Raw genomic sequence first — 22,769 nt, forward strand, 5'->3', positions numbered from 1 at the left:
CTAACTAAATAAAATTCACCCTTTATAATCCTTGTCAAAAAGGGCTTGAGTTCCTGGCTCTTTTCCAGCTTGAGTTCTGTATATGGCACATTGAGTATTTGAGTGGTGACATTCTTTGCTAGTTACCTAACCCAGGTTGCAGTTAATCTATAAAGCCACACATGCAAGCCTTTTTCACACAGACACATCCACTTACAGTAACTGCTTTTGTCTTGCACAGACTGGAAAACAGCTCCAGCCTGCCAAGCAACTCCCCAAAAAGTAAGAAGAGACTTTCCAAACCGCAGACAGAATTCTGTTTGCTGAAGGTATGGCAGTAACTTTTAAACCAGGCACTGTGCCAGGTAAATGAGAAGGAATAAGCTGTATTAAATTTCACCCCCTGAAAGAGTTGGCTGTTTTCACTGAGAAATGCTACGGCAGCCTAGCCTAAGAAAGAGGTGCTGTGGGGGGTATGGAGAGAACTGGTTTCTTTCTTCCATTATTCAGTTACCAGCATAGCTGGCCTTGCCCTGCCCTAATTGCTTCTGAGAAGGTGACCGGCATGGACTGTTTGGGTGAGGGGCCTTCTGGCCGTGCTAAATTGCTCTATGACGCCACGAGTTTGCACCTTGCTGCACTAAAGTCAAAGAATCAGAATCAGGTTTATTATCACTGACACACACCAATTACTGCAGGAACTCAGCAGCTCAGGCAGCATCTATTTGTTCATTATGTACCGTGTTGATGATGATCATGGTCTTTCCATGACTATGATTGTTCTTGGTAAGTAGTTTGCCATTGCCTTCTTCTGGGTAGCGCCTTTACATGATTGGTGACTCTAGCCAATCAGAGATTGTCTGCCTGGCATCAGTAGTCACATAACCAGGATGTGATATGATCCAAGTGCTCATACGACTATCCACCACCTGCTCCCATGGCTTCACATGACCCTTATTGGGGGTCTAAGCAGGTGCTACATCTTGCCCAAGGATGGCCTGCAGGTAGAGATGCTTCTCCACCCTGCCACCCAAAGGAAAGGAATAAAGTATCAACATTTTGGATGGAGACCTCTCAACAGGACTTTATTCTTTTCCATAGATCCTGCCTGACCTGCTGAGGTCTTCCGGCATCTTGTATGTGTTACATCTGCATCTGGATCTGCATCATGTGTTTATAAAATTTATTCATTTGTGGTTTTATGTAAGACATAAAAATATAAAGATTATAAACAAAGATTAGCTTTATAATGGTTAAGATATAGATTATTGCTATTTGTTGCATGTATGATCATTGACTAAAATGTTAAGTCTGTTGCTCTCTCGGCAGATGCTGCCTGACAGGTTGAGTCTCCTGCTCTTTCTATTTTAATTTATATTAAATGGGAAATCCTTGAAGTTAGCAAATATACCTACATGCACATTTTTCATTGATTTTGTTTGGTTCATTTCAAAAAGGTATTCCGGTCTGAGGTACCAATCAGTAACAACAGTGTTTAGCTCACTAGATTCTAAAGGAGAGAGCCTGTATTAACAGTATATAGCTTACTAGGGTCTAAAGGAGAGAGCCTGTAGCAGGAGTGTTTAGCTCATTTGGTTCTAAAGGAAGGAGCCTGTATTGCATGAGAAGCCATCTCTGGCTGTGTTCAGAAACTCCTTCATCGTGTCAGTAGCTTCCTCTTGGTTTTCGCTCCTGCTGGTCATGCAAGTCCTGGGTGAAGATGCAGGAATACCGTCACAGTCAGGTGTAGAAGATTTTTTTTTATTGCTGTTTCCATAACAATTTTGTTTTGCCAGTCATGGTTGTTAACCTTGAGATAAATCCCTGAAGCTGGACACACTTAGTCTGGCTGGTTTGGCATGGGTGACCCTACCAAGAGCCAAAGCATAAAGTCCTGACTCTTGCCAACATAGCTCACTGGGTCATTGGGACACACAAGCCTCCAAATCACAAGGTTGTTGTCATAGTATAGTAACAGGCCCTTTGGCCCATCTAGTCCATGCTAAGCTATTTAACCTACCAACTCCCATCGAGCTGCACCTGAGCATAGCCCTCCATACCCTTCCCATCCCTGGCTAGACCTATTCAAATTTCTCTTAAATGTTGAAATCAAATCACGTCCACCAGTTGCTCAGGCTGCTCATTCCACATTCTCACCACCCTCTGTGTAAAGAAGTTTCCACGTGTTCCCCTCAAACATTTCATCTTTTACCCTTAACCCATGACCTCTACCTGTAGTCTCACCCAGCTTCAGTGTACCCTATCTATGCCCCTCATCATTTTGTATACCTTTACGGGGGTGGGTGGTCCTTTTGGAAAAACTGACAAAATCCACAGGAGTAATTGGAAAATATTCACCTCTGCACTACAAACTTCCCTCTCAAGAGTTTGTAAGAAATAACTAGCACTATTCTTTTCATTTCAGTAATATTGAAGTTTTGTTAAACTGAACACTACTTGTACCAGCGATCAAAAAACAACTGAGAAAGGGTCATACAATGGAAGGTGTATTGAACTAACTTATATCTCCCTGTAGCTAGTCAATTAACAATAATGCAGATTTTATTCATCTTCCACACATAAGACCAAACAGACTTAGAACCAAATCCCTTTTCAGGACCAGCAAAATAACAATAACAACTATCAACTGTGTCTAGATTTTTCCCTTTAAAGCACATTTATACAAGCACACTAATTACTGTCTAGCACTGGTAAAGGCCAGGATTTAGATCTTCTAGCTAATCTTCCACATTATGGGTTGGTTGCAGAAGAGCAGAGACAATTTAATCAGAAAGTGTAAACATTTGCTTATTCACTACCATTCTGTGGCTTAAACTCTCCAACACCTTGAATCTATCAACCAATGTACAGTAATGTGCAAAAGTCCTAGGGAGACAAGATTTTTTTAATCTGGTTTCAGATGGTACGGTTTCCACAGAGCACTGATCTCCACATCACCAAAGCTGTCTGGGATTACCTGGAGAGACAGAAGCAAGCAAAACAGCTAAAGTCTGCAGAAGAACTGTGGCAAGTTCTCCAAGATGCTTGAATCAATTTTCTTATAAAACTGCACAACAGAGAGAATTGATGCAGTTTTAAAGGCAAAGGGCATTCACACTAAATGTTGGTTTGATTTAGGTTTTTACTGCTTACTGCTCATTATCGCAAATTTTTTATTATTTAGAATTCATTCATTTCATTATTTTTGAAAATGTCCCATGATTAGGTTAGGATTGTCAGGGCTTGTTGGGGCAACATGGCTCGTAGGGCCAGAGAGGACTGTTCTGTACTGTACCACCAAATAAATACAAATAAATAAAATATAATGAAGTATGGTGAAACATTGCAGCATTTGTGTCACATCTGATCAGTGAGGATTGTGCTGGAAGCAACCACAAGTGTCTGAGCATCAGCATAACATGCCCACAACTTGCTAAACCTTATTAACCCACACGTCTTTGGAATGTGGAGGAAACTGGAGCTGCTGGGAAAACCCATATGGTCACAGGGAGAAAATGCAAACTTCCTCCAGACAGCGGCAGGAATTGAACCCCAATCAGTGATGGTAAAGTGATTGTGCTAACCCCTACACTATCGTGCCACCATAAAATTACTGCGAGTTACAATAAAAATAAATAATAATGAATAATGTAAACGTGGAATAGTGTTCATGGACCATTCAGAAATCTGGTGGAAGAGGGGTAAAACCTGTTCCTAAAACATTGAGTATAGGCCTTCGTGCTTCCATAACTCGTCCCTAATGGTAGTAATGAGAAGGGAGCATGTCCCGGCTGGGGGGGGTGGGTACTTAAATCGTGATAAATGATAGATCCTGCCTTCTTGAGTCACTGCCATTTGAAGATGTCCCGGTGGTGCAGAGGGTAGTGCCCGTGATGTAGCTGGCTGAGCCTACAGACTGGGAAGTGCTGTTTATATAGACTTAGTGAGTACCTGCAGTGAATTTTGTCGACAGCACATCCTCTAACCTAGTATAGTGGAGAGAATGGAAGCTCATTGTGGTAAATGGGCACTAACGAAAAAGGCTTGCTTGCCTTTTGTATGTGAGCAAGTCATGTTTGAAACGTTATGTATTAAACAGCAGGGAAAAGCCATCATTGTACATCAGCACTAAGTTTAATTTGAAGCAAGTTTCATACCTTTCCCCATTACAGGTAAGTCTAAACATGTCGTGTTATCTAAATGTCTCGACTGTCCATTTCTACACCACCAGCCGAAAAGCACACAAACTGTAATAATGAAGGGTAGATATATGCTAGCTGGAAGGTTTGTCATCACTGTTCCCGCTAACCTGTGTGAGAGTACGGCCACGCACAAACTGAAATACTCCAGCGCATGTAGCCTTTGTTGCCAGGCAGATAGAATAAAGACAGATGAGAAAAAAGGTATTCATTATACCTTTCAATTAATAAATAACATCAAAAAGATGTGATTTTTCAATTTTCATTCTAAATATTATAGTATGCATATTATGAAAAAACATTTAATTTGCCACAGTTTTCAGGACAAGTGAAAATTTCCTGCTCGGAGCAATGATTGGTCTGCTTAGCTGTAAAACAAATTAGATTGAACATTGTTTGTGTGACACAGATCCAGGCAATGAATGCCACCCAAGTGGTTGAGTTTTAAAGGAAATGGAGAGAGTTACACACACAAGCCTTTGAAATGTTAAGCCTGTGAAAGAGGAAATCTAATCCTTGGTTTAAGTTATAAAGGCACAGAGAACAAAAGCGAGAGAGCTACGATAAACCTTTACACATCACACATCATGCTTCAGCTGCAGGCTTGTGTCTAATTCTCAACACCAAACTTTAATAAATGATGCCAAGCCTTGGAGGGAATGCAGTGGAAATTTACTAAATTGGGCTCGTGGTTGGGACTCCTCAGTAACGTGGGCAACAAAAGTTGGGATGGTTCTTCTTAGAATGTAGAAGATGAGGAGGTGATTTAATAAAGTGGCTCAAAACTGGTGAGGTTTTTTGGGTAAGGAAGGAAGAATGATTCTAGTGGACACCAATTTAATACATATGGCAAAAAAATCTGAAAGGCAAATAGAATGAATTTAACATGGTGAATTGTGTTCTGGTTATGTTTCTGCAAAACACAATTCAACAGCAAGGCAATACAACCATAAGACACTAGAGCAGAATTAGGTCATTCAGCCCATCACTGCTTGTACATCATGGCTAATTTATTTTCCCTGTCAACCCTATTCTCCTCCCTTCTCAAAGTCTTCAAAAGAAAGCTATTGAAAAGCTATAGGAGTGAGTGGGAAAGTGAAACTATTTATTTAGTATAAACAGATTAATTTAGTATACTTTTTTATTAATTGTATAGGTCCATGTTGGATGAGATTGATGGACTGAATGGTTGCTATGTTTAATTCTGTACAAACATTATAGTGCAGTTCTGTTATGGTTCAGCTATGCCTTTCAAGAATACAGTCTATATTTTCTCTATAAGATTGTGTATAGGTCCAAGTATGTCCAGTTTCTCCAGGGATGAACACAGAGGAATCAGCCATTGGTTTACATCACATTTAGTAATATGTCCATGTAATTTATCATACGGTGGCAAATATAGTTTAACATTAGACAGATGGCCACGGTACATGTTTTTCACTCCTTATATTTCTATGGGATGTGAGCTTCACTTGAAAGGCCACCATTTATTAAGTGCCTATGAGAAAGTGATGCTGAGCTGCCTACCTGGATTTCTGAAGTTTGTGGGTGAAAGATACTCACACATTGATAATAGGTTTTCAGAACTTGAGCATATTGCACCTTGCACTTTGCATTACAATGGACTTGGTTTTATTTGTTCTAATCTTGTTGGATTTCCTAATCAACCAGACCTCAGATAGTCAGAATGTACAAATGTTCCTCCCTCTCCAACCATCCACGACTTTATCGTTTCCTGTCAGTCACCTTATGCACAGACACTCCTGTGTCTAGCGTCACTTTATGGACGTGTGATCAATCTACTGAATGCATATAAACTATCTTATGGATTTATATTTTTTATTATTGTGTTCTTATTGCATTTTTTGGCAAAGTTCGAAGTACATTTATTATTAAAGTTTATATATCATACATTTTGTGCTGCATCGATCTGAAGTAACAATTATTTTGTTCTCCTTTACATTTATGTACTGGAAATAACATTAAACATTCTTTTATCTTGAATCTTGAATCTTTCCTGTAAAAAACATGTATAATTTATGATTTTTTGTGAACAGACATTTTATGTCTGTGATGTTGCTGCAGGCAATTTTTTCATTATACCTGTGTATACGTATATTTGTGTACTGTATATAGTAATAGTCTGACTATAGAGAGTTAAAAACAGAGGCTGAGAATGTAGGTCATGTAGCAAGTGCATCAACGGCACCAAAATTAGTGGCACAGTGGACTGTGGAAATGGGTAGTTCAGATTACAACTGGGTCTAGATCAGCTGGAAACATGAACCAAGGAATGCTGATGGAATTTAAATCAGGTAAGTGTGAAGAGTTGGATTTTAAACCAGGCAGGGAGGACCTACACAGTAAATAGTATGGCCCGGAAGAGTGCTGTAGAACAGAGAGGTCTAGGGATACAGGTAGATAGCTTGTAATTTTATAGTACAGATAGGTGAAGGTGGTGACGCAGACAATGTGTTGAAGAAGGTGTATCAGTCAGGGTGAATTGCAAATGAGTTGGGACCTCGTGTTACAACTGTACAAGATGTTGGTGTATTGTGTGCCATTCCTGCCATGTACTATAGGGGGGACATCATTAAATTGGAAAGGATATAGAAAAGATGCACCACAGAGAGCATTGACTGGGCCTATATCCTGGAGTAAAGGAGGCAGGGAGATGTCTTTGTTGAGGTATACAAAATCATGAGAGGAATAGATAAGGTGAATGTTCACAGTCTTTTTCCCAGGTCAAAGCCTCTAAAGTGAGAGGGCAAAGGCTGGTGAGAGGCGAAAGAAATCTCGAGGAACTGAGAGGCAAGTTTTTTTGCATAGATGGTGGTGAGTATATGAAACAAATTGCCAAAGGAAATGGTAGAAAGAAGTACAATTACAATATAGATAGTAGACAGCCGTCGATCTGAGGGGATCATGGGTTTGTGCCTCTGGTCGACTGTGTCCTTTCCAGGGTGCAAGCCTGGGAGGGGAGAGTTGAAGAACCGGCTCTTGCCCATGCAGCGGGTTCCCCCTCTCCATATCACCAATCTTGTCTGAGGGAAGGGCAAGCGTCGATACAGCTTGGCACCAGTGTTGTCGCAGAGGTTGCCAGAGTGAAGTTGCAAACATCAAACTGCCTTAGGGACCCCAGCTCTGTATTTCTTCCTCGGGGTTTACTCCCGAAGTCTTTCTCATGGGTGGGAATAGCCGCAAGGCAGCGGAGGTTTAAAATCAGAGTTTTCCTTCTCTAAGCTGCCATCCGAGGCTGACGAGCCCCACCTGCCCAAAACAATATAGATACTTGTACAGAAAAAGATACGGGCCATGCCTTGGTTGGCATGGAAGGGCCTATTCCCATGTTATATATTCTATGACCAAACATCTTTACTCTAAACTGCTTCTGGTGTTTGTGAAGGTTTGTGTAAAGAAAGAAAAGCAAGAAGAGCAACCACAATCATCTGGTTAACCAAATCTTTCGGGATCAGGGCCAGGAATGCTCAGTGATTTGCAAACCAAGATAGTGTCATCAGTCTCGCAGTCCAGCAACATCATAGAGTTGTGAAGAGCTTCATCACAAGCGTATGGAGTAGATAGGCTCTTTCAGATTGCAAATAATAATCATACATATAGAGCGTAAAATGAGAAAATACAGCAATAATGGGGGTTGAACCACATTTTAAATTATAGATTATTGGTGTAAGTTAGTAATAAGTAATAAGAAAAATAAGTTATCCATTGTCCGCCCTGAATGCCATGTTCTGCTTTCATCAAGAACCATTTCTTTTTGCATTCCTTTACTCTAAAAATCAGAAAACTTTACTCTGTTCCTGGCCTGCCTATGACAGTTTGTAACAGCTAAAATATGTTTTCACCTAAAACGACAAACCTGGTCTCTATCCCAAACCGTGAAAATCTTGAATAATAAACACAAGAGAGTCTGCAGGTGCTGGCAGTCTGGAGCAGCACAACATAATCTGCCCCTTTCCTTTCCAGTTCCGATGAATCATTTCCATTGATGCTGCCTGACCTGCTGAGTTCCTCCAGCATTTTGTGTGTGTTGTATTGTTTAATGCAGATTAATACTGTTTTAACTTGTGCAAATTACTTTCTTTGGAAGTTTGGGTGGAGCTTCATGTTGATAAAAGTGATACAGAATCCATAATAAAAGGGAATCTTCTCAGAACCAGAATCAGATTTATTAATCACTAACATAGGGCATGAACTTTGTTGCTTTGTAGCAGCATTACAGTAAAAAGACATAAAAATAGATGAATTATAAAATAAATAATTGGTACAGAGGTGAATAATGAGGTTCATGGCCTTTTGAACCGTTTTGAGGTCTGATGACACGCAGGAAGAAGCTATTCCTACATCTCTGACAGTGACTCTTCCAGCACTTTTACTTTCCCTTCAATGGTAGTAATGAGAAGAGGGCAAGTTCTGGATGGTGAAGACCATAGACCATAAGACATATGAGCAGAATTAGGCCATTCAGCCCATCGCATTTGCTGCACCATTCCCTTATTGCTGATTTATTATCCCTTTCAACACCGTTCTCCTGCCTTCTCCTCATAACTTTTGCTGCGCTTACTAACCAGCAAACTATCAACATCCACTTTAAGCATACCTAATAACTTGGCCTCCATAGTCATCTGTGGCAATGAATTCCACAGATGTACCACCATCTAGCTAAAGAACTTCCTCCTCAACTCTGTTCTAAAGAAATGTCCTTGTATTCTGAGGCTGTGCCATCTGGTCCTAGACTCCCCCACTATAGGAAACATCCTCTCCACCTGCACTCTATCTAGGCCTCTATGAGGATGGATGCTCCCTTCTTGAGGCACTTCTTCTTGAAGGTGTCATCAACGAGGAGGAGGGCTGTGGCCATGGTGAAGCTGGTTGGATTTATAATCCTCTGCAGCCTCTTATAATCCTTATGTTGGTAAATTTATTGATGGCACAAAGGTTGGAGGTGTTGTGGATAGTGTGAAGGGCTGTCAGAGGTTACAGCGGAACATTAATAGGATGCAAAACTGGGCTGAGAAGTGGCAGATGGTGTTCAACCCAGATAAGTGTGAGGTGGTTCATTTTGGTAGGTCAAATATGATGGCAGAATATAGTATTAATGGTAAGAGTCTTGGCAGTGTGGAGGATCAGAGGGATCTTGGGGTCCGAGACCATAGGACAAAGCTGATGCGCAGGTTAACTCTTGTGGTTAAGAAGGCATACGGTGCATTGGCCTTCATCAATTGTGGAATTGAATTTAAGAGCCGAGAAGTAATGTTACAGCTATATAGGACGCTGGTCAGACTCCACTTGGAGTACTGTGCTCAGTTCTGATCGCCTCACTACAGGAAGGATGTGGAAACTATAGAAAAGGTGCAGAGGAGATTTACAAGGATGTTGCCTGGATTGGGGAGCATGCCTTATGAGAATAGTTTGAGTGAACTCAGCCTTTTCTCCTTGGAGCGACAGAGGATGAGAGGTGACCTGATAGAGGTGTATAAGATGATGAGAGTCATTGATCATGTGGATAGTCAGAGGCTTTTTCCCAGGGCTGAAATGTCTAAAATGAGAAGACACAGTTTTAAAATGTATGGAAGTAGGTACAGAGGGGATGTCAGGTACATCTTTTACTCAGAGAGCGGTGAGTGCATAGAATAGGCTGCTGGCGATGGTGGTGGAGGTGGATACAATAGGGTCTTTTAAAAGACTCCTGGATAAGTATGTGGAGCTTAGAAAAATAGAGGGCTATGGGTAACTCTAGGTAATTTCTAAAGTAAGTATGTGTTCGGCACAGCATCGTGGGCCGAAGGGCCTGTATTGTGCTGTAGGTTTTCTAATGTTTCAGAGTATCTATTTTGATGAATCTTTAGTCTGAGGAAGCAAACAATGGGTCAGACATGGAAGAGAAAGGCAGGTGACCGGGTAACGGTCAGGAGAAGGAAGGGAAATGAGCAGCCAGTACAGACTACCCCTTTGGCTGTTCCCCTCAATAATAAATATGGCATTTTGGATAATGTTGCTGAGACAAACCACCAGGGGTAAGGTGAGAGTCACAGTAACCGGTTCTCTAGCACTGAGTCTGGAGTTATGGTTCTCAAGAGAAGAGAGGTGAAGACTGCAGTTGTGATAGGAGATTCCATAGTCAGAGGAACAGAGACGAGATTCTGTGGGTATGATGGAGACACCAGGATGGTATGTTGCCTTCCAGGTGCCGGGGTCAGGGATGGCTTGGAATGGGCTCACAGCATTCTAAATGGGGAGGGGGAACAGCCAGAAGTCTTGGTACATTTTGGTACCAATGACATTGGTAGGAAAAGGGAGGAGATTCTGAAGACAGAATTTAGGGAGCTAGGTAGAAAACTATAAAGCAGTACCTCCAGGGTAATTTTCTCTGAATTTCTGACAGAGCCATGTGCTATTGTTGGTAAGAATAAGATAAATTAACAGATGAATGTATGGCTGATGAACTGATGTGGAGGGCCAGGGTTTCACATTTCTGGATCATTGGGATCTCATTTGGGGAAGGTATGACCTGTACGAAAGGAACGGGTTACAACCTAAGGGGGATCAATATCCTTGCAGGCAAGTTTGCTACAGCTGTTGGGAGGGTTTCAGCTAATTTGCTGGGGTGGGGGGAAGCTGCGTGATAGGGCTTAGGATAGGATGTTGCTTCACAAGCAGAGGCAATATGTAGTAAGACTGTGGGGATGGACAAGCAGATGATAGGACAAAGTTACAGTCAGTGGGGTAAGCTGCAGTGTAAAAGGGGGATAAAATTGAAAAGAGTGACAGATACAGGACTGAAGGTGTTATATTTGAATGCTCGCAGTCTATAGAAAAAAGTAGATGATCTAGTAGCATAGTTAGAGAATGGCAGGTATGATGTTGTTGACATCACTGAATCGTGGCTGAAAGAAGATCATAATTGGGAGCTTAACATCCAAGGATACACATTGTATCGAAAGGCAAGGACCAGGTAGGCACAAGGGGTGGGGTGGGGTGGGGTGTCTCTGTTGGTAAAAATATGAAATCAAATCTTTAGAAAGGGGTGACATAGCATCGGAAGATGTAGAATGATTATGGATAGAGTTAAGAAACTGCAAGGGTAAAATGACCCTGATGTGAGTTATATACAGGCCTCTAAACAGTAGCCAGGATGTGGGTTACAAATTACAATGGGAGGCAGAAAATGCATGTCAAAACACAATGTTACGATAGTCATGGAAGGATTTCAATATGCAGGTAGATAGAAACATAGAAAACCTACAACACAATACAGGCCCTTCGGCCCACAAAGTTGTGCCGAACATGTCCCTACCTTAGAAATTACTAGGCTTACCTACAGCCCCCTATTTTACTAAACTCCATGTACCTATCTGAAAGTCCCTTAAAAGCCCTCCAGTACTGTTGCTGGCAGCCCATTCCACGCACTCACCACTCTCTGAGTAAACAACATATGCCTGATATCTCCTCTGTACCTACTCCCCAGCACCTTAAACCTCTGTCCTCTAGTGGCAACCATTTCAGCCCTGGGAAAAAGCCTCTGACTATCTACACGATCAATGCCCCTCATCATCTTATACACCTCTATCAGGTCACCTCTCATCCTCTGTCACTCCAAGGAGAAAAGGCTGAGTTCACTCAACCTATTCTCATAAGGCATGCTCCCCAATCCAGGCAACATCCTTGTAAATCTCCTCTGCACCCTTTCTATAGCTTCCACATCCTTCCTGTAGTGAGGCGATCAGAACTGAGCACAGTACTCCAAGTGAGATCTGACCAGGGTCCTATATAGCTGTAGCATTAACTCTTGTCTCCTAAATTCAATTCCACAATTGATGAAAGCCAGTACATGGTATACCTTCTTAACCACAGAGTCAACCTGCGCAGCTGCTTTGAGTGTCCTATGGACTCGGACCCCAAGATCCCTCTGATCCTCCACACAGCCAATAGTCTTACCATTAATACTATATTCTGCCACCATATTTGACCTACCTAAATGAACCAATTCACACTTATCTGGGTTGAACTCCATCTGCCACTTCTCAGCCCAGTTTTGCATCCTATCAATGTCCCGCTGTAACTTCTGACAGCCCTCCACACTATCCACAACACCTCCAACCTTTGTGTCATCTCCAAACTTACTAAGCCATCCTTCCACTTCCTCATCCAGGTCATTTATAAAAATCACCAAGAGTAAGATTGGGTAAATCAGGTTGGAAACCATAAGACCATAAGACATGGGAGCCCATTCCACCATTCCATCATGGCTGATTCTGGATACCACTCAACTCCATACAGTTGTTCTCGCCATCTCCTTTGATGCCCTGACCTATCAGGAAAAAGATTTGCTACTCTCTGCTAATAGCAAATCCTCCTTACCTCTGTTCTAAAAGGTAGCCCTTAATTTTAAGGTCGTGTCCTCTAGTTCTGGACACACCCACCATAAGAAACATCTTCTCTACATCCACCTTATCAGGTCCTTTCAAATTTCAGTAGGTTTCAATGAGAACCCCACACCCCCCCCTGCATTTTTCTAAATTCCAGTGAGTACGTACCCAAAGCTGCCAAACACTCCTCATATGTTAACCACTTCATTCCCAGAATCATCTTCATGAAACTCCTCCGGACTGTCTCCAATGACAACACATCCTGTCTGAGATATGGGGCCCAAAGCTGTTGACAATACTCCAAGTGTGGCCTGACGAGTGTCTTATAAAGCCTCAGCCTTATCTCCTTGCTTTTATATTCTATTCCTTGTGAAATACATGCCAACATTGCATTTGCCTTCTTTACCACAGATTCAACCTGTAAATTAACCTTCTGAGAGTCTTACACAAGGACCTCCAAGTCCCTCTGCATTTCTGAAGTTTGAATCTTCTCCCCATTTACCAAACTGCAATATCATACATTTCCCACACTTTTTCAGCTGCCATTTTTTGCCATTCTTCCAATTTGTCTAAGTCCTGCTGCAATTACATTTCTTCCTCAGCACTTTCTACCCTCCACCTATTTTTGTATCATCTGCAAACGTTGCCACAAAACCAACAATTCCAATATCTAAATCTTTGACAAGCAATGTGAAAAGTAGTAATCCCAATAGTTGACCCCAAGGACCAAGAGAAAGCATTTGTAAAATATCTATGAGATGGTTTTTTAGAACAATTTGTGGTTGAGCCCACTAGGAGGATCAATTATTAAAAACTATTAAAAACAATTAAAAACTAGGTCTTTATTCTTTGGAGTGTAGAAGGTTGATGGGGGACTTGATAGATGTATTTAAAATTATGAGGGGGATAGATAGAGTTGACGTGGATAGGCTTTTTCCATTGAGAGTAGGGGAGATTCAAACAAGAGGACATGAGTTGAGAGTTAGGGGGCAAAAGTTTAAGGGTAACACGAGGGGGAATTTCTTTACAGAGAGTGGTAGCTGTGTGGAACGAACTTCCAGTAGAAGTGGTAGAGGCAGGTTCGATATTGTCATTTAAAGTAAAATTGGATAGGTATATGGACAGGAAAGGAATGGAGGGTTATGGGCTGAGTGCGGGCCAGTGGGACTAGGTGAGAGTAAGTGTTCGGCATGGACTAGAAGGGCCAAGATGGCTTGTTTCCGTGCTGTAATTGTTATATGGTTATATGGTTATTCTGGATTGGGCGTTACTGCAATGAACTGGATTTGATTAAGGAGCTTAAGTCAATGGAACCCTTAGGAGACAGTGATCATAATATGATAGAATTCTCCCTGCAATTAGAGAAGGAGAGGCTAAAGTCATATGTATTAGTATTACAGTGGAGTAAAGGGAATTACAGAGGCAGGAGAGAAAAACTCACCAAAAGTGATTGGAAGGAAATACTAGCAGGAGTGATGGCAGAGCATCAATGGCTGGAGTTACCAGGAGCAATTTGGAAGGTGCCAGATAGATGAATCTCAAAGAAGAAGTAATCTAAAGGCAGGGTGACACACCTGTGGCTAACGAGAATTCAAAGCTAACATAAATGCTGTACTGTGGGCATATAATAGAGAAAATATTAGTGATTGAGACAATTTTTTAAAATCAATAGAAGGTAATGAAAAAAGTCATAAAGAAGGAAAAGATAGAACATGAAGGTAAACAGCCAATATATTAAAGAGGATACTAAATTTTATTTCATATATATATATATATAAAGTATAAAAGACAGACAAAGGTCGATATTGCAAAAATAGTGGGAAATTAGAGGATTAGGAAACTTTTAAAAACCAACAAAGGGCAACTAAAAAAGCCATGGGGGGTGATTAAATATGAAGGTAAACGTCATATATATTCAATAATAATAAAGAAGATGCTAAAAAAAAATTCTCAGACATATAAAGAGTAAAAGAGATTTGAGAGTAGAAATTGGACAGCTGAAAAATGCTGCTAGAGAGATAGTAATGAAGCACAAGGGAATGGTGGACAAACTGAATAAGTAGTTTGCTTCAGTCTTCAGTGTGGAAGATACTAGTAGTATGCTGGAAGTTCGAGAGTGTTGGGGGCAGAAGGGAGTGCAGTTGCTATTACTAGGGAGAAGGTGCTTGAGAAACTGAAAGGTCTGAAGTTAGATAAGTCACCTGGATCAGATGAATTACACACCAAGGTTCAGAAAGAGGTTGCTGAAGAGATTGTGGAGGCATTAGTAATGACCCTACAAGATCAATAGTTTCTGGCAAGGTTCTGCAGGACTGGAGCACTGCAACTGTCACAGCACTCTAAGAAGGAGGTAGAAGAAAGGAAGTTATAGACCAGTTAATCTGACCTCAATGGTTGAGAAGATATTGATATGGATGTGGTTTTCGGGTAGTTGGAAACTCATGATAAAATAGGCCAAAATCAACATTTTTTATTTGTTAAAATCTTAGCTGAAAAATCTGTTGGAATTCTTTGAGAAAATAACAAGCAGGAAAGACAAAGGAGAATCAGTAGATGTTGTATATTTGGATTTTCAGAAGGCCTCAGGTGATACTGTCAGGAGCGGGGACAGGAATGGACCCAAGTGCAGGACGCAGGCACTGAAGTACTAGGGGTAGGACAGGAAGGGGATGCCATGGCATGCAAGGGGTGATGCTGGGGTTCAGGCAGACAGAGAGTCTTAGTCGGGCAGGCAGAGCAGGATTCCAGAGTTCAGGCAGGCAGAGCAGAATTCCAGAGTTCAGGCAGGCAGAGCAGAATTCAAGAGTTCCGGCGAGGCAGGCGGAGCAGGCAGGCAGAGCAGGATTCCAGAGTTCCAGCAGGCAGAGCAGGATTCCAGAGTTCAGGCAGGCAGAGCAGGATTCCAGAGTTCCGGCAGGCAGAGCAGGATTCCAGAGTTCCAGCAGGCAGAGCAGGATTCCAGAGTTCAGGCAGGCAGAGCAGAATTCAAGGGTTCCGTCGAGGCAGGCGGAGCAGGATTCCTGAGTTCCAGCAGGCAGAGCAGGATTCCAGAGTCAGGTGAGGCAGAGCAGGATTCCAGAGTCAGGTGAGGCAGAGCAGGATTCCAGAGTTCAGGCAGGCAGAGCAGGATTCCAGAGTTCAGGCAGGCAGAGCAGGATTCCAGAGTCAGGTGAGGCAGAGCAGGATTCCAGAGTCAGGTGAGGCAGAGCAGGATTCCAGAGTTCCAGCAGGCAGAGCAGGATTCCAGAGTTCAGGCAGGCAGAGCAGAATTCAAGGGTTCCGTCGAGGCAGGCGGAGCAGGATTCCAGAGTTCAGGCAGGCAGAGCAGGATTCCAGAGTCAGGTGAGGCAGAGCAGGATTCCAGAGTCAGGTGAGGCAGAGCAGGATTCCAGAGTTCAGGCAGGCAGAGCAGGATTCCAGAGTTCAGGCAGGCAGAGCAGGATTCCAGAGTCAGGTGAGGCAGAGCAGGATTCCAGAGTTCAGGCAGGCAGAGCAGGATTCCAGAGTTCCAGCAGGCAGAGCAGGATTCCAGAGTTCAGGCAGGCAGAGCAGAATTCAAGGGTTCCGTCGAGGCAGGCGGAGCAGGATTCCTGAGTTCCGGCAGGCAGAGCAGGATTCCAGAGTCAGGTGAGGCAGAGCAGGATTCCAGAGTCAGGTGAGGCAGAGCAGGATTCCAGAGTCAGGTGAGGCAGAGCAGGATTGCAGAGTTCAGGCAGGCAGAGCAGGATTCCAGAGTCAGGTGAGTCAGGGCAGGATTCCAGAGTTCAGGCAGGCAGAGCAGGATTCCAGAGTCAGGTGAGGCAGAGCAGGATTCCAGAGTTCAGGCAGGCAGAGCAGGATTCCAGAGTTCAGGCAGGCAGAGCAGGATTCCAGAGTCAGGTGAGGCAGAGCAGAATTCCAGAGTCAGGTGAGGCAGAGCAGGATTCCAGAGTTCCGGCAGGCAGAGCAGGATTCCAGAGTCAGGTGAGGCAGGGCAGGATTCCAGAGTTCCGGCGAGGCAGATCAGGATTCCAGAGTCAGGTGAGGCAGAGCAGGATTCCAGAGTTCTGGCAGGCAGAGCAGGATTCCAGAGTTCAGGCAGGCAGAGCAGGATTCCAGAGTTCAGGCAGGCAGAGCAGGATTCCAGAGTCAGGTGAGGCAGGGCAGGATTCCAGAGTTCCGGCGAGGCAGAGCAGGATTCCAGAGTCAGGTGAGACAGAGCAGGATTCCAGAGTTCAGGCAGGCAGAGCAGGATTCCAGAGTCAGGTGAGGCAGAGCAGGATTCCAGAGTCAGGTGAGGCAGAGCAGGATTCCAGAGTCAGGTGAGGCAGAGCAGGATTCCAGAGTTCAGGCAGGCAGAGCAGGATTCCAGAGTCAGGTGAGGCAGGGCAGGATTCCAGAGTTCCGGCGAGGCAGATCAGGATTCCAGAGTCAGGTGAGGCAGAGCAGGATTCCAGAGTTCTGGCAGGCAGAGCAGGATTCCAGAGTTCAGGCAGGCAGAGCAGGATTCCAGAGTTCAGGCAGGCAGAGCAGGATTCCAGAGTCAGGTGAGGCAGGGCAGGATTCCAGATTTCCGGCGAGGCAGAGCAGGATTCCAGAGTCAGGTGAGGCAGAGCAGGATTCCAGAGTTCAGGCAGGCAGAGCAGGATTCCAGAGTCAGGTGAGGCAGAGCAGGATTCCAGAGTCAGGTGAGGCAGAGCAGGATTCCAGAGTCAGGTGAGGCAGAGCAGGATTCCAGAGTTCAGGCAGGCAGAGCAGGATTCCAGAGTCAGGTGAGGCAGAGCAGGATTCCAGAGTTCAGGCAGGCAGAGCAGGATTCCAGAGTTCAGGCAGGCAGAGCAGGATTCCAGAGTCAGGTGAGGCAGAGCAGGATTCCAGAGTCAGGTGAGGCAGAGCAGGATTCCAGAGTTCCTGCAGGCAGAGCAGGATTCCAGAGTCAGGTGAGGCAGGGCAGGATTCCAGAGTTCCGGCGAGGCAGAGCAGGATTCCAGAGTCAGGTGAGGCAGAGCAGGATTCCAGAGTCAGGTGAGGCAGAGCAGGATTCCAGAGTTCAGGCAGGCAGAGCAGGATTCCAGAGTTCAGGCAGGCAGAGCAGGATTCCAGAGTTCAGGCAGGCAGAGCAGGATTCCAGAGTCAGGTGAGGCAGAGCAGGATTCCAGAGACAGGTGAGGCAGAGCAGGATTCCAGAGACAGGTGAGGCAGAGCAGGATTCCAGAGTTCCGGCAGGCAGAGCAGGATTCCAGAGTTCCGGCAGGCAGAGCAGGATTCCAGAGTCAGGTGAGGCAGAGCAGGATTCCAGAGTTCAGGCAGGCAGAGCAGGATTCCAGAGTCAGGTGAGGCAGGGCAGGATTCCAGAGTTCCGGCGAGGCAGATCAGGATTCCAGAGTCAGGTGAGGCAGAGCAGGATTCCAGAGTTCTGGCAGGCAGAGCAGGATTCCAGAGTTCAGGCAGGCAGAGCAGGATTCCAGAGTTCAGGCAGGCAGAGCAGGATTCCAGAGTCAGGTGAGGCAGGGCAGGATTCCAGATTTCCGGCGAGGCAGAGCAGGATTCCAGAGTCAGGTGAGGCAGAGCAGGATTCCAGAGTTCAGGCAGGCAGAGCAGGATTCCAGAGTCAGGTGAGGCAGAGCAGGATTCCAGAGTCAGGTGAGGCAGAGCAGGATTCCAGAGTCAGGTGAGGCAGAGCAGGATTCCAGAGTTCAGGCAGGCAGAGCAGGATTCCAGAGTCAGGTGAGGCAGAGCAGGATTCCAGAGTTCAGGCAGGCAGAGCAGGATTCCAGAGTTCAGGCAGGCAGAGCAGGATTCCAGAGTCAGGTGAGGCAGAGCAGGATTCCAGAGTTCCTGCAGGCAGAGCAGGATTCCAGAGTCAGGTGAGGCAGGGCAGGATTCCAGAGTTCCGGCGAGGCAGAGCAGGATTCCAGAGTCAGGTGAGGCAGAGCAGGATTCCAGAGTCAGGTGAGGCAGAGCAGGATTCCAGAGTTCAGGCAGGCAGAGCAGGATTCCAGAGTTCAGGCAGGCAGAGCAGGATTCCAGAGTCAGGTGAGGCAGAACAGGATTCCAGAGACAGGTGAGGCAGAGCAGGATTCCAGAGACAGGTGAGGCAGAGCAGGATTCCAGAGTTCCGGCAGGCAGAGCAGGATTCCAGAGTTCAGGCAGGCAGGGCAGGATTCCAGAGTTCCGGCGAGGCAGAGCAGGATTCCAGAGTCAGGTGAGGCAGAGCAGGATTCCAGAGTTCAGGCAGGCAGAGCAGGATTCCAGAGTTCCGGCAGGCAGAGCAGGATTCCAGAGTTCCGGCAGGCAGAGCAGGATTCCAGAGTTCCGGCGAGGCAGGCGGAGCAGGCAGGCAGAGCAGGATTCCAGAGTTCCAGCAGGCAGAGCAGGATTCCAGAGTTCCGGCGAGGCAGACGGAGCAGGCAGGCAGAGCAGGATTCCAGAGTTCCAGCAGGCAGAGCAGGATTCCAGAGTTCAGGCAGGCAGAGCAGAATTCAAGGGTTCCGTTGAGGCATGCGGAGCAGGATTCCTGAGTTCCGGCAGGCAGAGCAGGATTCCAGAGTCAGGTGAGGCAGAGCAGGATTCCAGAGTTCAGGCAGGCAGAGCAGGATTCCAAAGTCAGGTGAGGCAGAGCAGGATTCCAGAGTCAGGTGAGGCAGAGCAGGATTCCAGAGTCAGGTGAGGCAGAGCAGGATTCCAGAGTTCCGGCAGGCAGAGCAGGATTCCAGAGTTCCGGCAGGCAGAGCAGGATTCCAGAGTCAGGTGAGGCAGGGCAGGATTCCAGAGTTCCGGTGAGGCAGAGCAGGATTCCAGAGTTCAGGCAGGCAGAGCAGGATTCCAGAGTTCAGGCAGGCAGAGCAGGATTCCAGAGTCAGGTGAGGCAGAGCAGGATTCCAGAGTCAGGTGAGGCAGAGCAGGATTCCAGAGTTCCGGCAGGCAGAGCAGGATTCCAGAGTTCAGGCGTGGCAGAGCAGGATTCCAGAGTCAGGTGTGGCAGGGCAGGATTCCAGAGTTCCGGCGAGGCAGAGCAGGATTCCAGAGTCAGGTGAGGCAGAGCAGGATTCCAGAGTTCAGGCAGGCAGAGCAGGATTCCAGAGTTCAGGCAGGCAGAGCAGGATTCCAGAGTCAGGTGAGGCAGAGCAGGATTCCAGAGTTCAGGCAGGCAGAGCAGGATTCCAGAGTTCCGGCAGGCAGAGCAGGATTCCAGAGTTCCAGCAGGCAGAGCAGGATTCCAGAGTTCCGGCGAGGCAGATGGAGCAGGCAGGCAGAGCAGGATTCCAGAGTTCCAGCAGGCAGAGCAGGATTCCAGAGTTCCGGCGAGGCAGACGGAGCAGGCAGGTAGAGCAGGATTCCAGAGTTCCAGCAGGCAGAGCAGGATTCCAGAGTCAGGTGAGGCAGAGCAGGATTCCAGAGTCAGGTGAGGCAGAGCAGGATTCCAGCGTTGAGGCAGGCAGAGCAGGATTCCAGAGTCAGGTGAGGCAGGGCAGGATTCCAGAGTTCCGGCGAGGCAGATCAGGATTCCAGGGTCAGGTGAGGCAGAGCAGGATTCCAGAGTTCAGGCAGGCAGAGCAGGATTCCAGAGTTCAGGCAGGCAGAGCAGGATTCCAGAGTTCAGGCAGGCAGAGCAGGATTCCAGAGTCAGGTGAGGCAGAACAGGATTCCAGAGACAGGTGAGGCAGAGCAGGATTCCAGAGACAGGTGAGGCAGAGCAGGATTCCAGAGTTCCGGCAGGCAGAGCAGGATTCCAGAGTTCAGGCAGGCAGGGCAGGATTCCAGAGTTCCGGCGAGGCAGAGCAGGATTCCAGAGTCAGGTGAGGCAGAGCAGGATTCCAGAGTTCAGGCAGGCAGAGCAGGATTCCAGAGTTCCGGCAGGCAGAGCAGGATTCCAGAGTTCCGGCAGGCAGAGCAGGATTCCAGAGTTCCGGCGAGGCAGGCGGAGCAGGCAGGCAGAGCAGGATTCCAGAGTTCCAGCAGGCAGAGCAGGATTCCAGAGTTCCGGCGAGGCAGACGGAGCAGGCAGGCAGAGCAGGATTCCAGAGTTCCAGCAGGCAGAGCAGGATTCCAGAGTTCAGGCAGGCAGAGCAGAATTCAAGGGTTCCGTTGAGGCATGCGGAGCAGGATTCCTGAGTTCCGGCAGGCAGAGCAGGATTCCAGAGTCAGGTGAGGCAGAGCAGGATTCCAGAGTTCAGGCAGGCAGAGCAGGATTCCAAAGTCAGGTGAGGCAGAGCAGGATTCCAGAGTCAGGTGAGGCAGAGCAGGATTCCAGAGTCAGGTGAGGCAGAGCAGGATTCCAGAGTTCCGGCAGGCAGAGCAGGATTCCAGAGTTCCGGCAGGCAGAGCAGGATTCCAGAGTCAGGTGAGGCAGGGCAGGATTCCAGAGTTCCGGTGAGGCAGAGCAGGATTCCAGAGTTCAGGCAGGCAGAGCAGGATTCCAGAGTTCAGGCAGGCAGAGCAGGATTCCAGAGTCAGGTGAGGCAGAGCAGGATTCCAGAGTCAGGTGAGGCAGAGCAGGATTCCAGAGTTCCGGCAGGCAGAGCAGGATTCCAGAGTTCAGGCGTGGCAGAGCAGGATTCCAGAGTCAGGTGTGGCAGGGCAGGATTCCAGAGTTCCGGCGAGGCAGAGCAGGATTCCAGAGTCAGGTGAGGCAGAGCAGGATTCCAGAGTTCAGGCAGGCAGAGCAGGATTCCAGAGTTCAGGCAGGCAGAGCAGGATTCCAGAGTCAGGTGAGGCAGAGCAGGATTCCAGAGTTCAGGCAGGCAGAGCAGGATTCCAGAGTTCCGGCAGGCAGAGCAGGATTCCAGAGTTCCAGCAGGCAGAGCAGGATTCCAGAGTTCCGGCGAGGCAGATGGAGCAGGCAGGCAGAGCAGGATTCCAGAGTTCCAGCAGGCAGAGCAGGATTCCAGAGTTCCGGCGAGGCAGACGGAGCAGGCAGGTAGAGCAGGATTCCAGAGTTCCAGCAGGCAGAGCAGGATTCCAGAGACAGGTGAGGCAGAGCAGGATTCCAGAGTCAGGTGAGGCAGAGCTGGATTCCAGCGTTGAGGCAGGCAGAGCAGGATTCCAGAGTCAGGTGAGGCAGGGCAGGATTCCAGAGTTCCGGCGAGGCAGATCAGGATTCCAGGGTCAGGTGAGGCAGAGCAGGATTCCAGAGTTCAGGCAGGCAGAGCAGGATTCCAGAGTTCAGGCAGGCAGAGCAGGATTCCAGAGTTCAGGCAGGCAGAGCAGGATTCCAGAGTCAGGTGAGGCAGGGCAGGATTCCAGAGTTCCGGCGAGGCAGAGCAGGATTCCAGAGGTCCAGCAGGCAGAGCAGGATTCCAGAGTTCCAGCAGGCAGAGCAGGATTCCAGAGTCAGGTGAGGCAGAGCAGGATTCCAGAGTCAGGTGAGGCAGAGCAGGATTCCAGAGTTCAGGCAGGCAGAGCAGGATTCCAGAGTTCCAGCAGGCAGAGCAGGATTCCAGAGTTCAGGCAGGCAGAGCAGAATTCAAGGGTTCCGTCGAGGCAGGCGGAGCAGGATTCCTGAGTTCTGGCAGGCAGAGCAGGATTCCAGAGTCAGGTGAGGCAGAGCAGGATTCCAGAGTTCAGGCAGGCAGAGCAGGATTCCAGAGTCAGGTGAGTCAGGGCAGGATTCCAGAGTTCAGGCAGGCAGAGCAGGATTCCAGAGTCAGGTGAGGCAGAGCAGGATTCCAGAGTTCAGGCAGGCAGAGCAGGATTCCAGAGTTCAGGCAGGCAGAGCAGGATTCCAGAGTCAGGTGAGGCAGAGCAGGATTCCAGAGTCAGGTGAGGCAGAGCAGGATTCCAGAGTTCAGGCAGGCAGAGCAGGATTCCAGAGTTCCGGCAGGCAGAGCAGGATTCCAGAGTCAGGTGAGGCAGGGCAGGATTCCAGAGTTCCGGCGAGGCAGAGCAGGATTCCAGAGTCAGGTGAGTCAGGGCAGGATTCCAGAGTTCCGGCAGGCAGAGCAGGATTCCAGAGTCAGGTGAGGCAGAGCAGGATTCCAGAGTCAGGTGAGGCAGAGCAGGATTCCAGAGTCAGGTGAGGCAGAGCAGGATTCCAGAGTTCAGGCAGGCAGAGCAGGATTCCAGAGTCAGGTGAGTCAGGGCAGGATTCCAGAGTTCAGGCAGGCAGAGCAGGATTCCAGAGTCAGGTGAGGCAGAGCAGGATTCCAGAGTTCAGGCAGGCAGAGCAGGATTCCAGAGTTCAGGCAGGCAGAGCAGGATTCCAGAGTCAGGTGAGGCAGAGCAG

The sequence above is a fragment of the Hemitrygon akajei genome, chromosome 10, assembly GCF_048418815.1.
Source record: "Hemitrygon akajei chromosome 10, sHemAka1.3, whole genome shotgun sequence".
NCBI classification, from domain to species: domain Eukaryota; kingdom Metazoa; phylum Chordata; class Chondrichthyes; order Myliobatiformes; family Dasyatidae; genus Hemitrygon; species Hemitrygon akajei.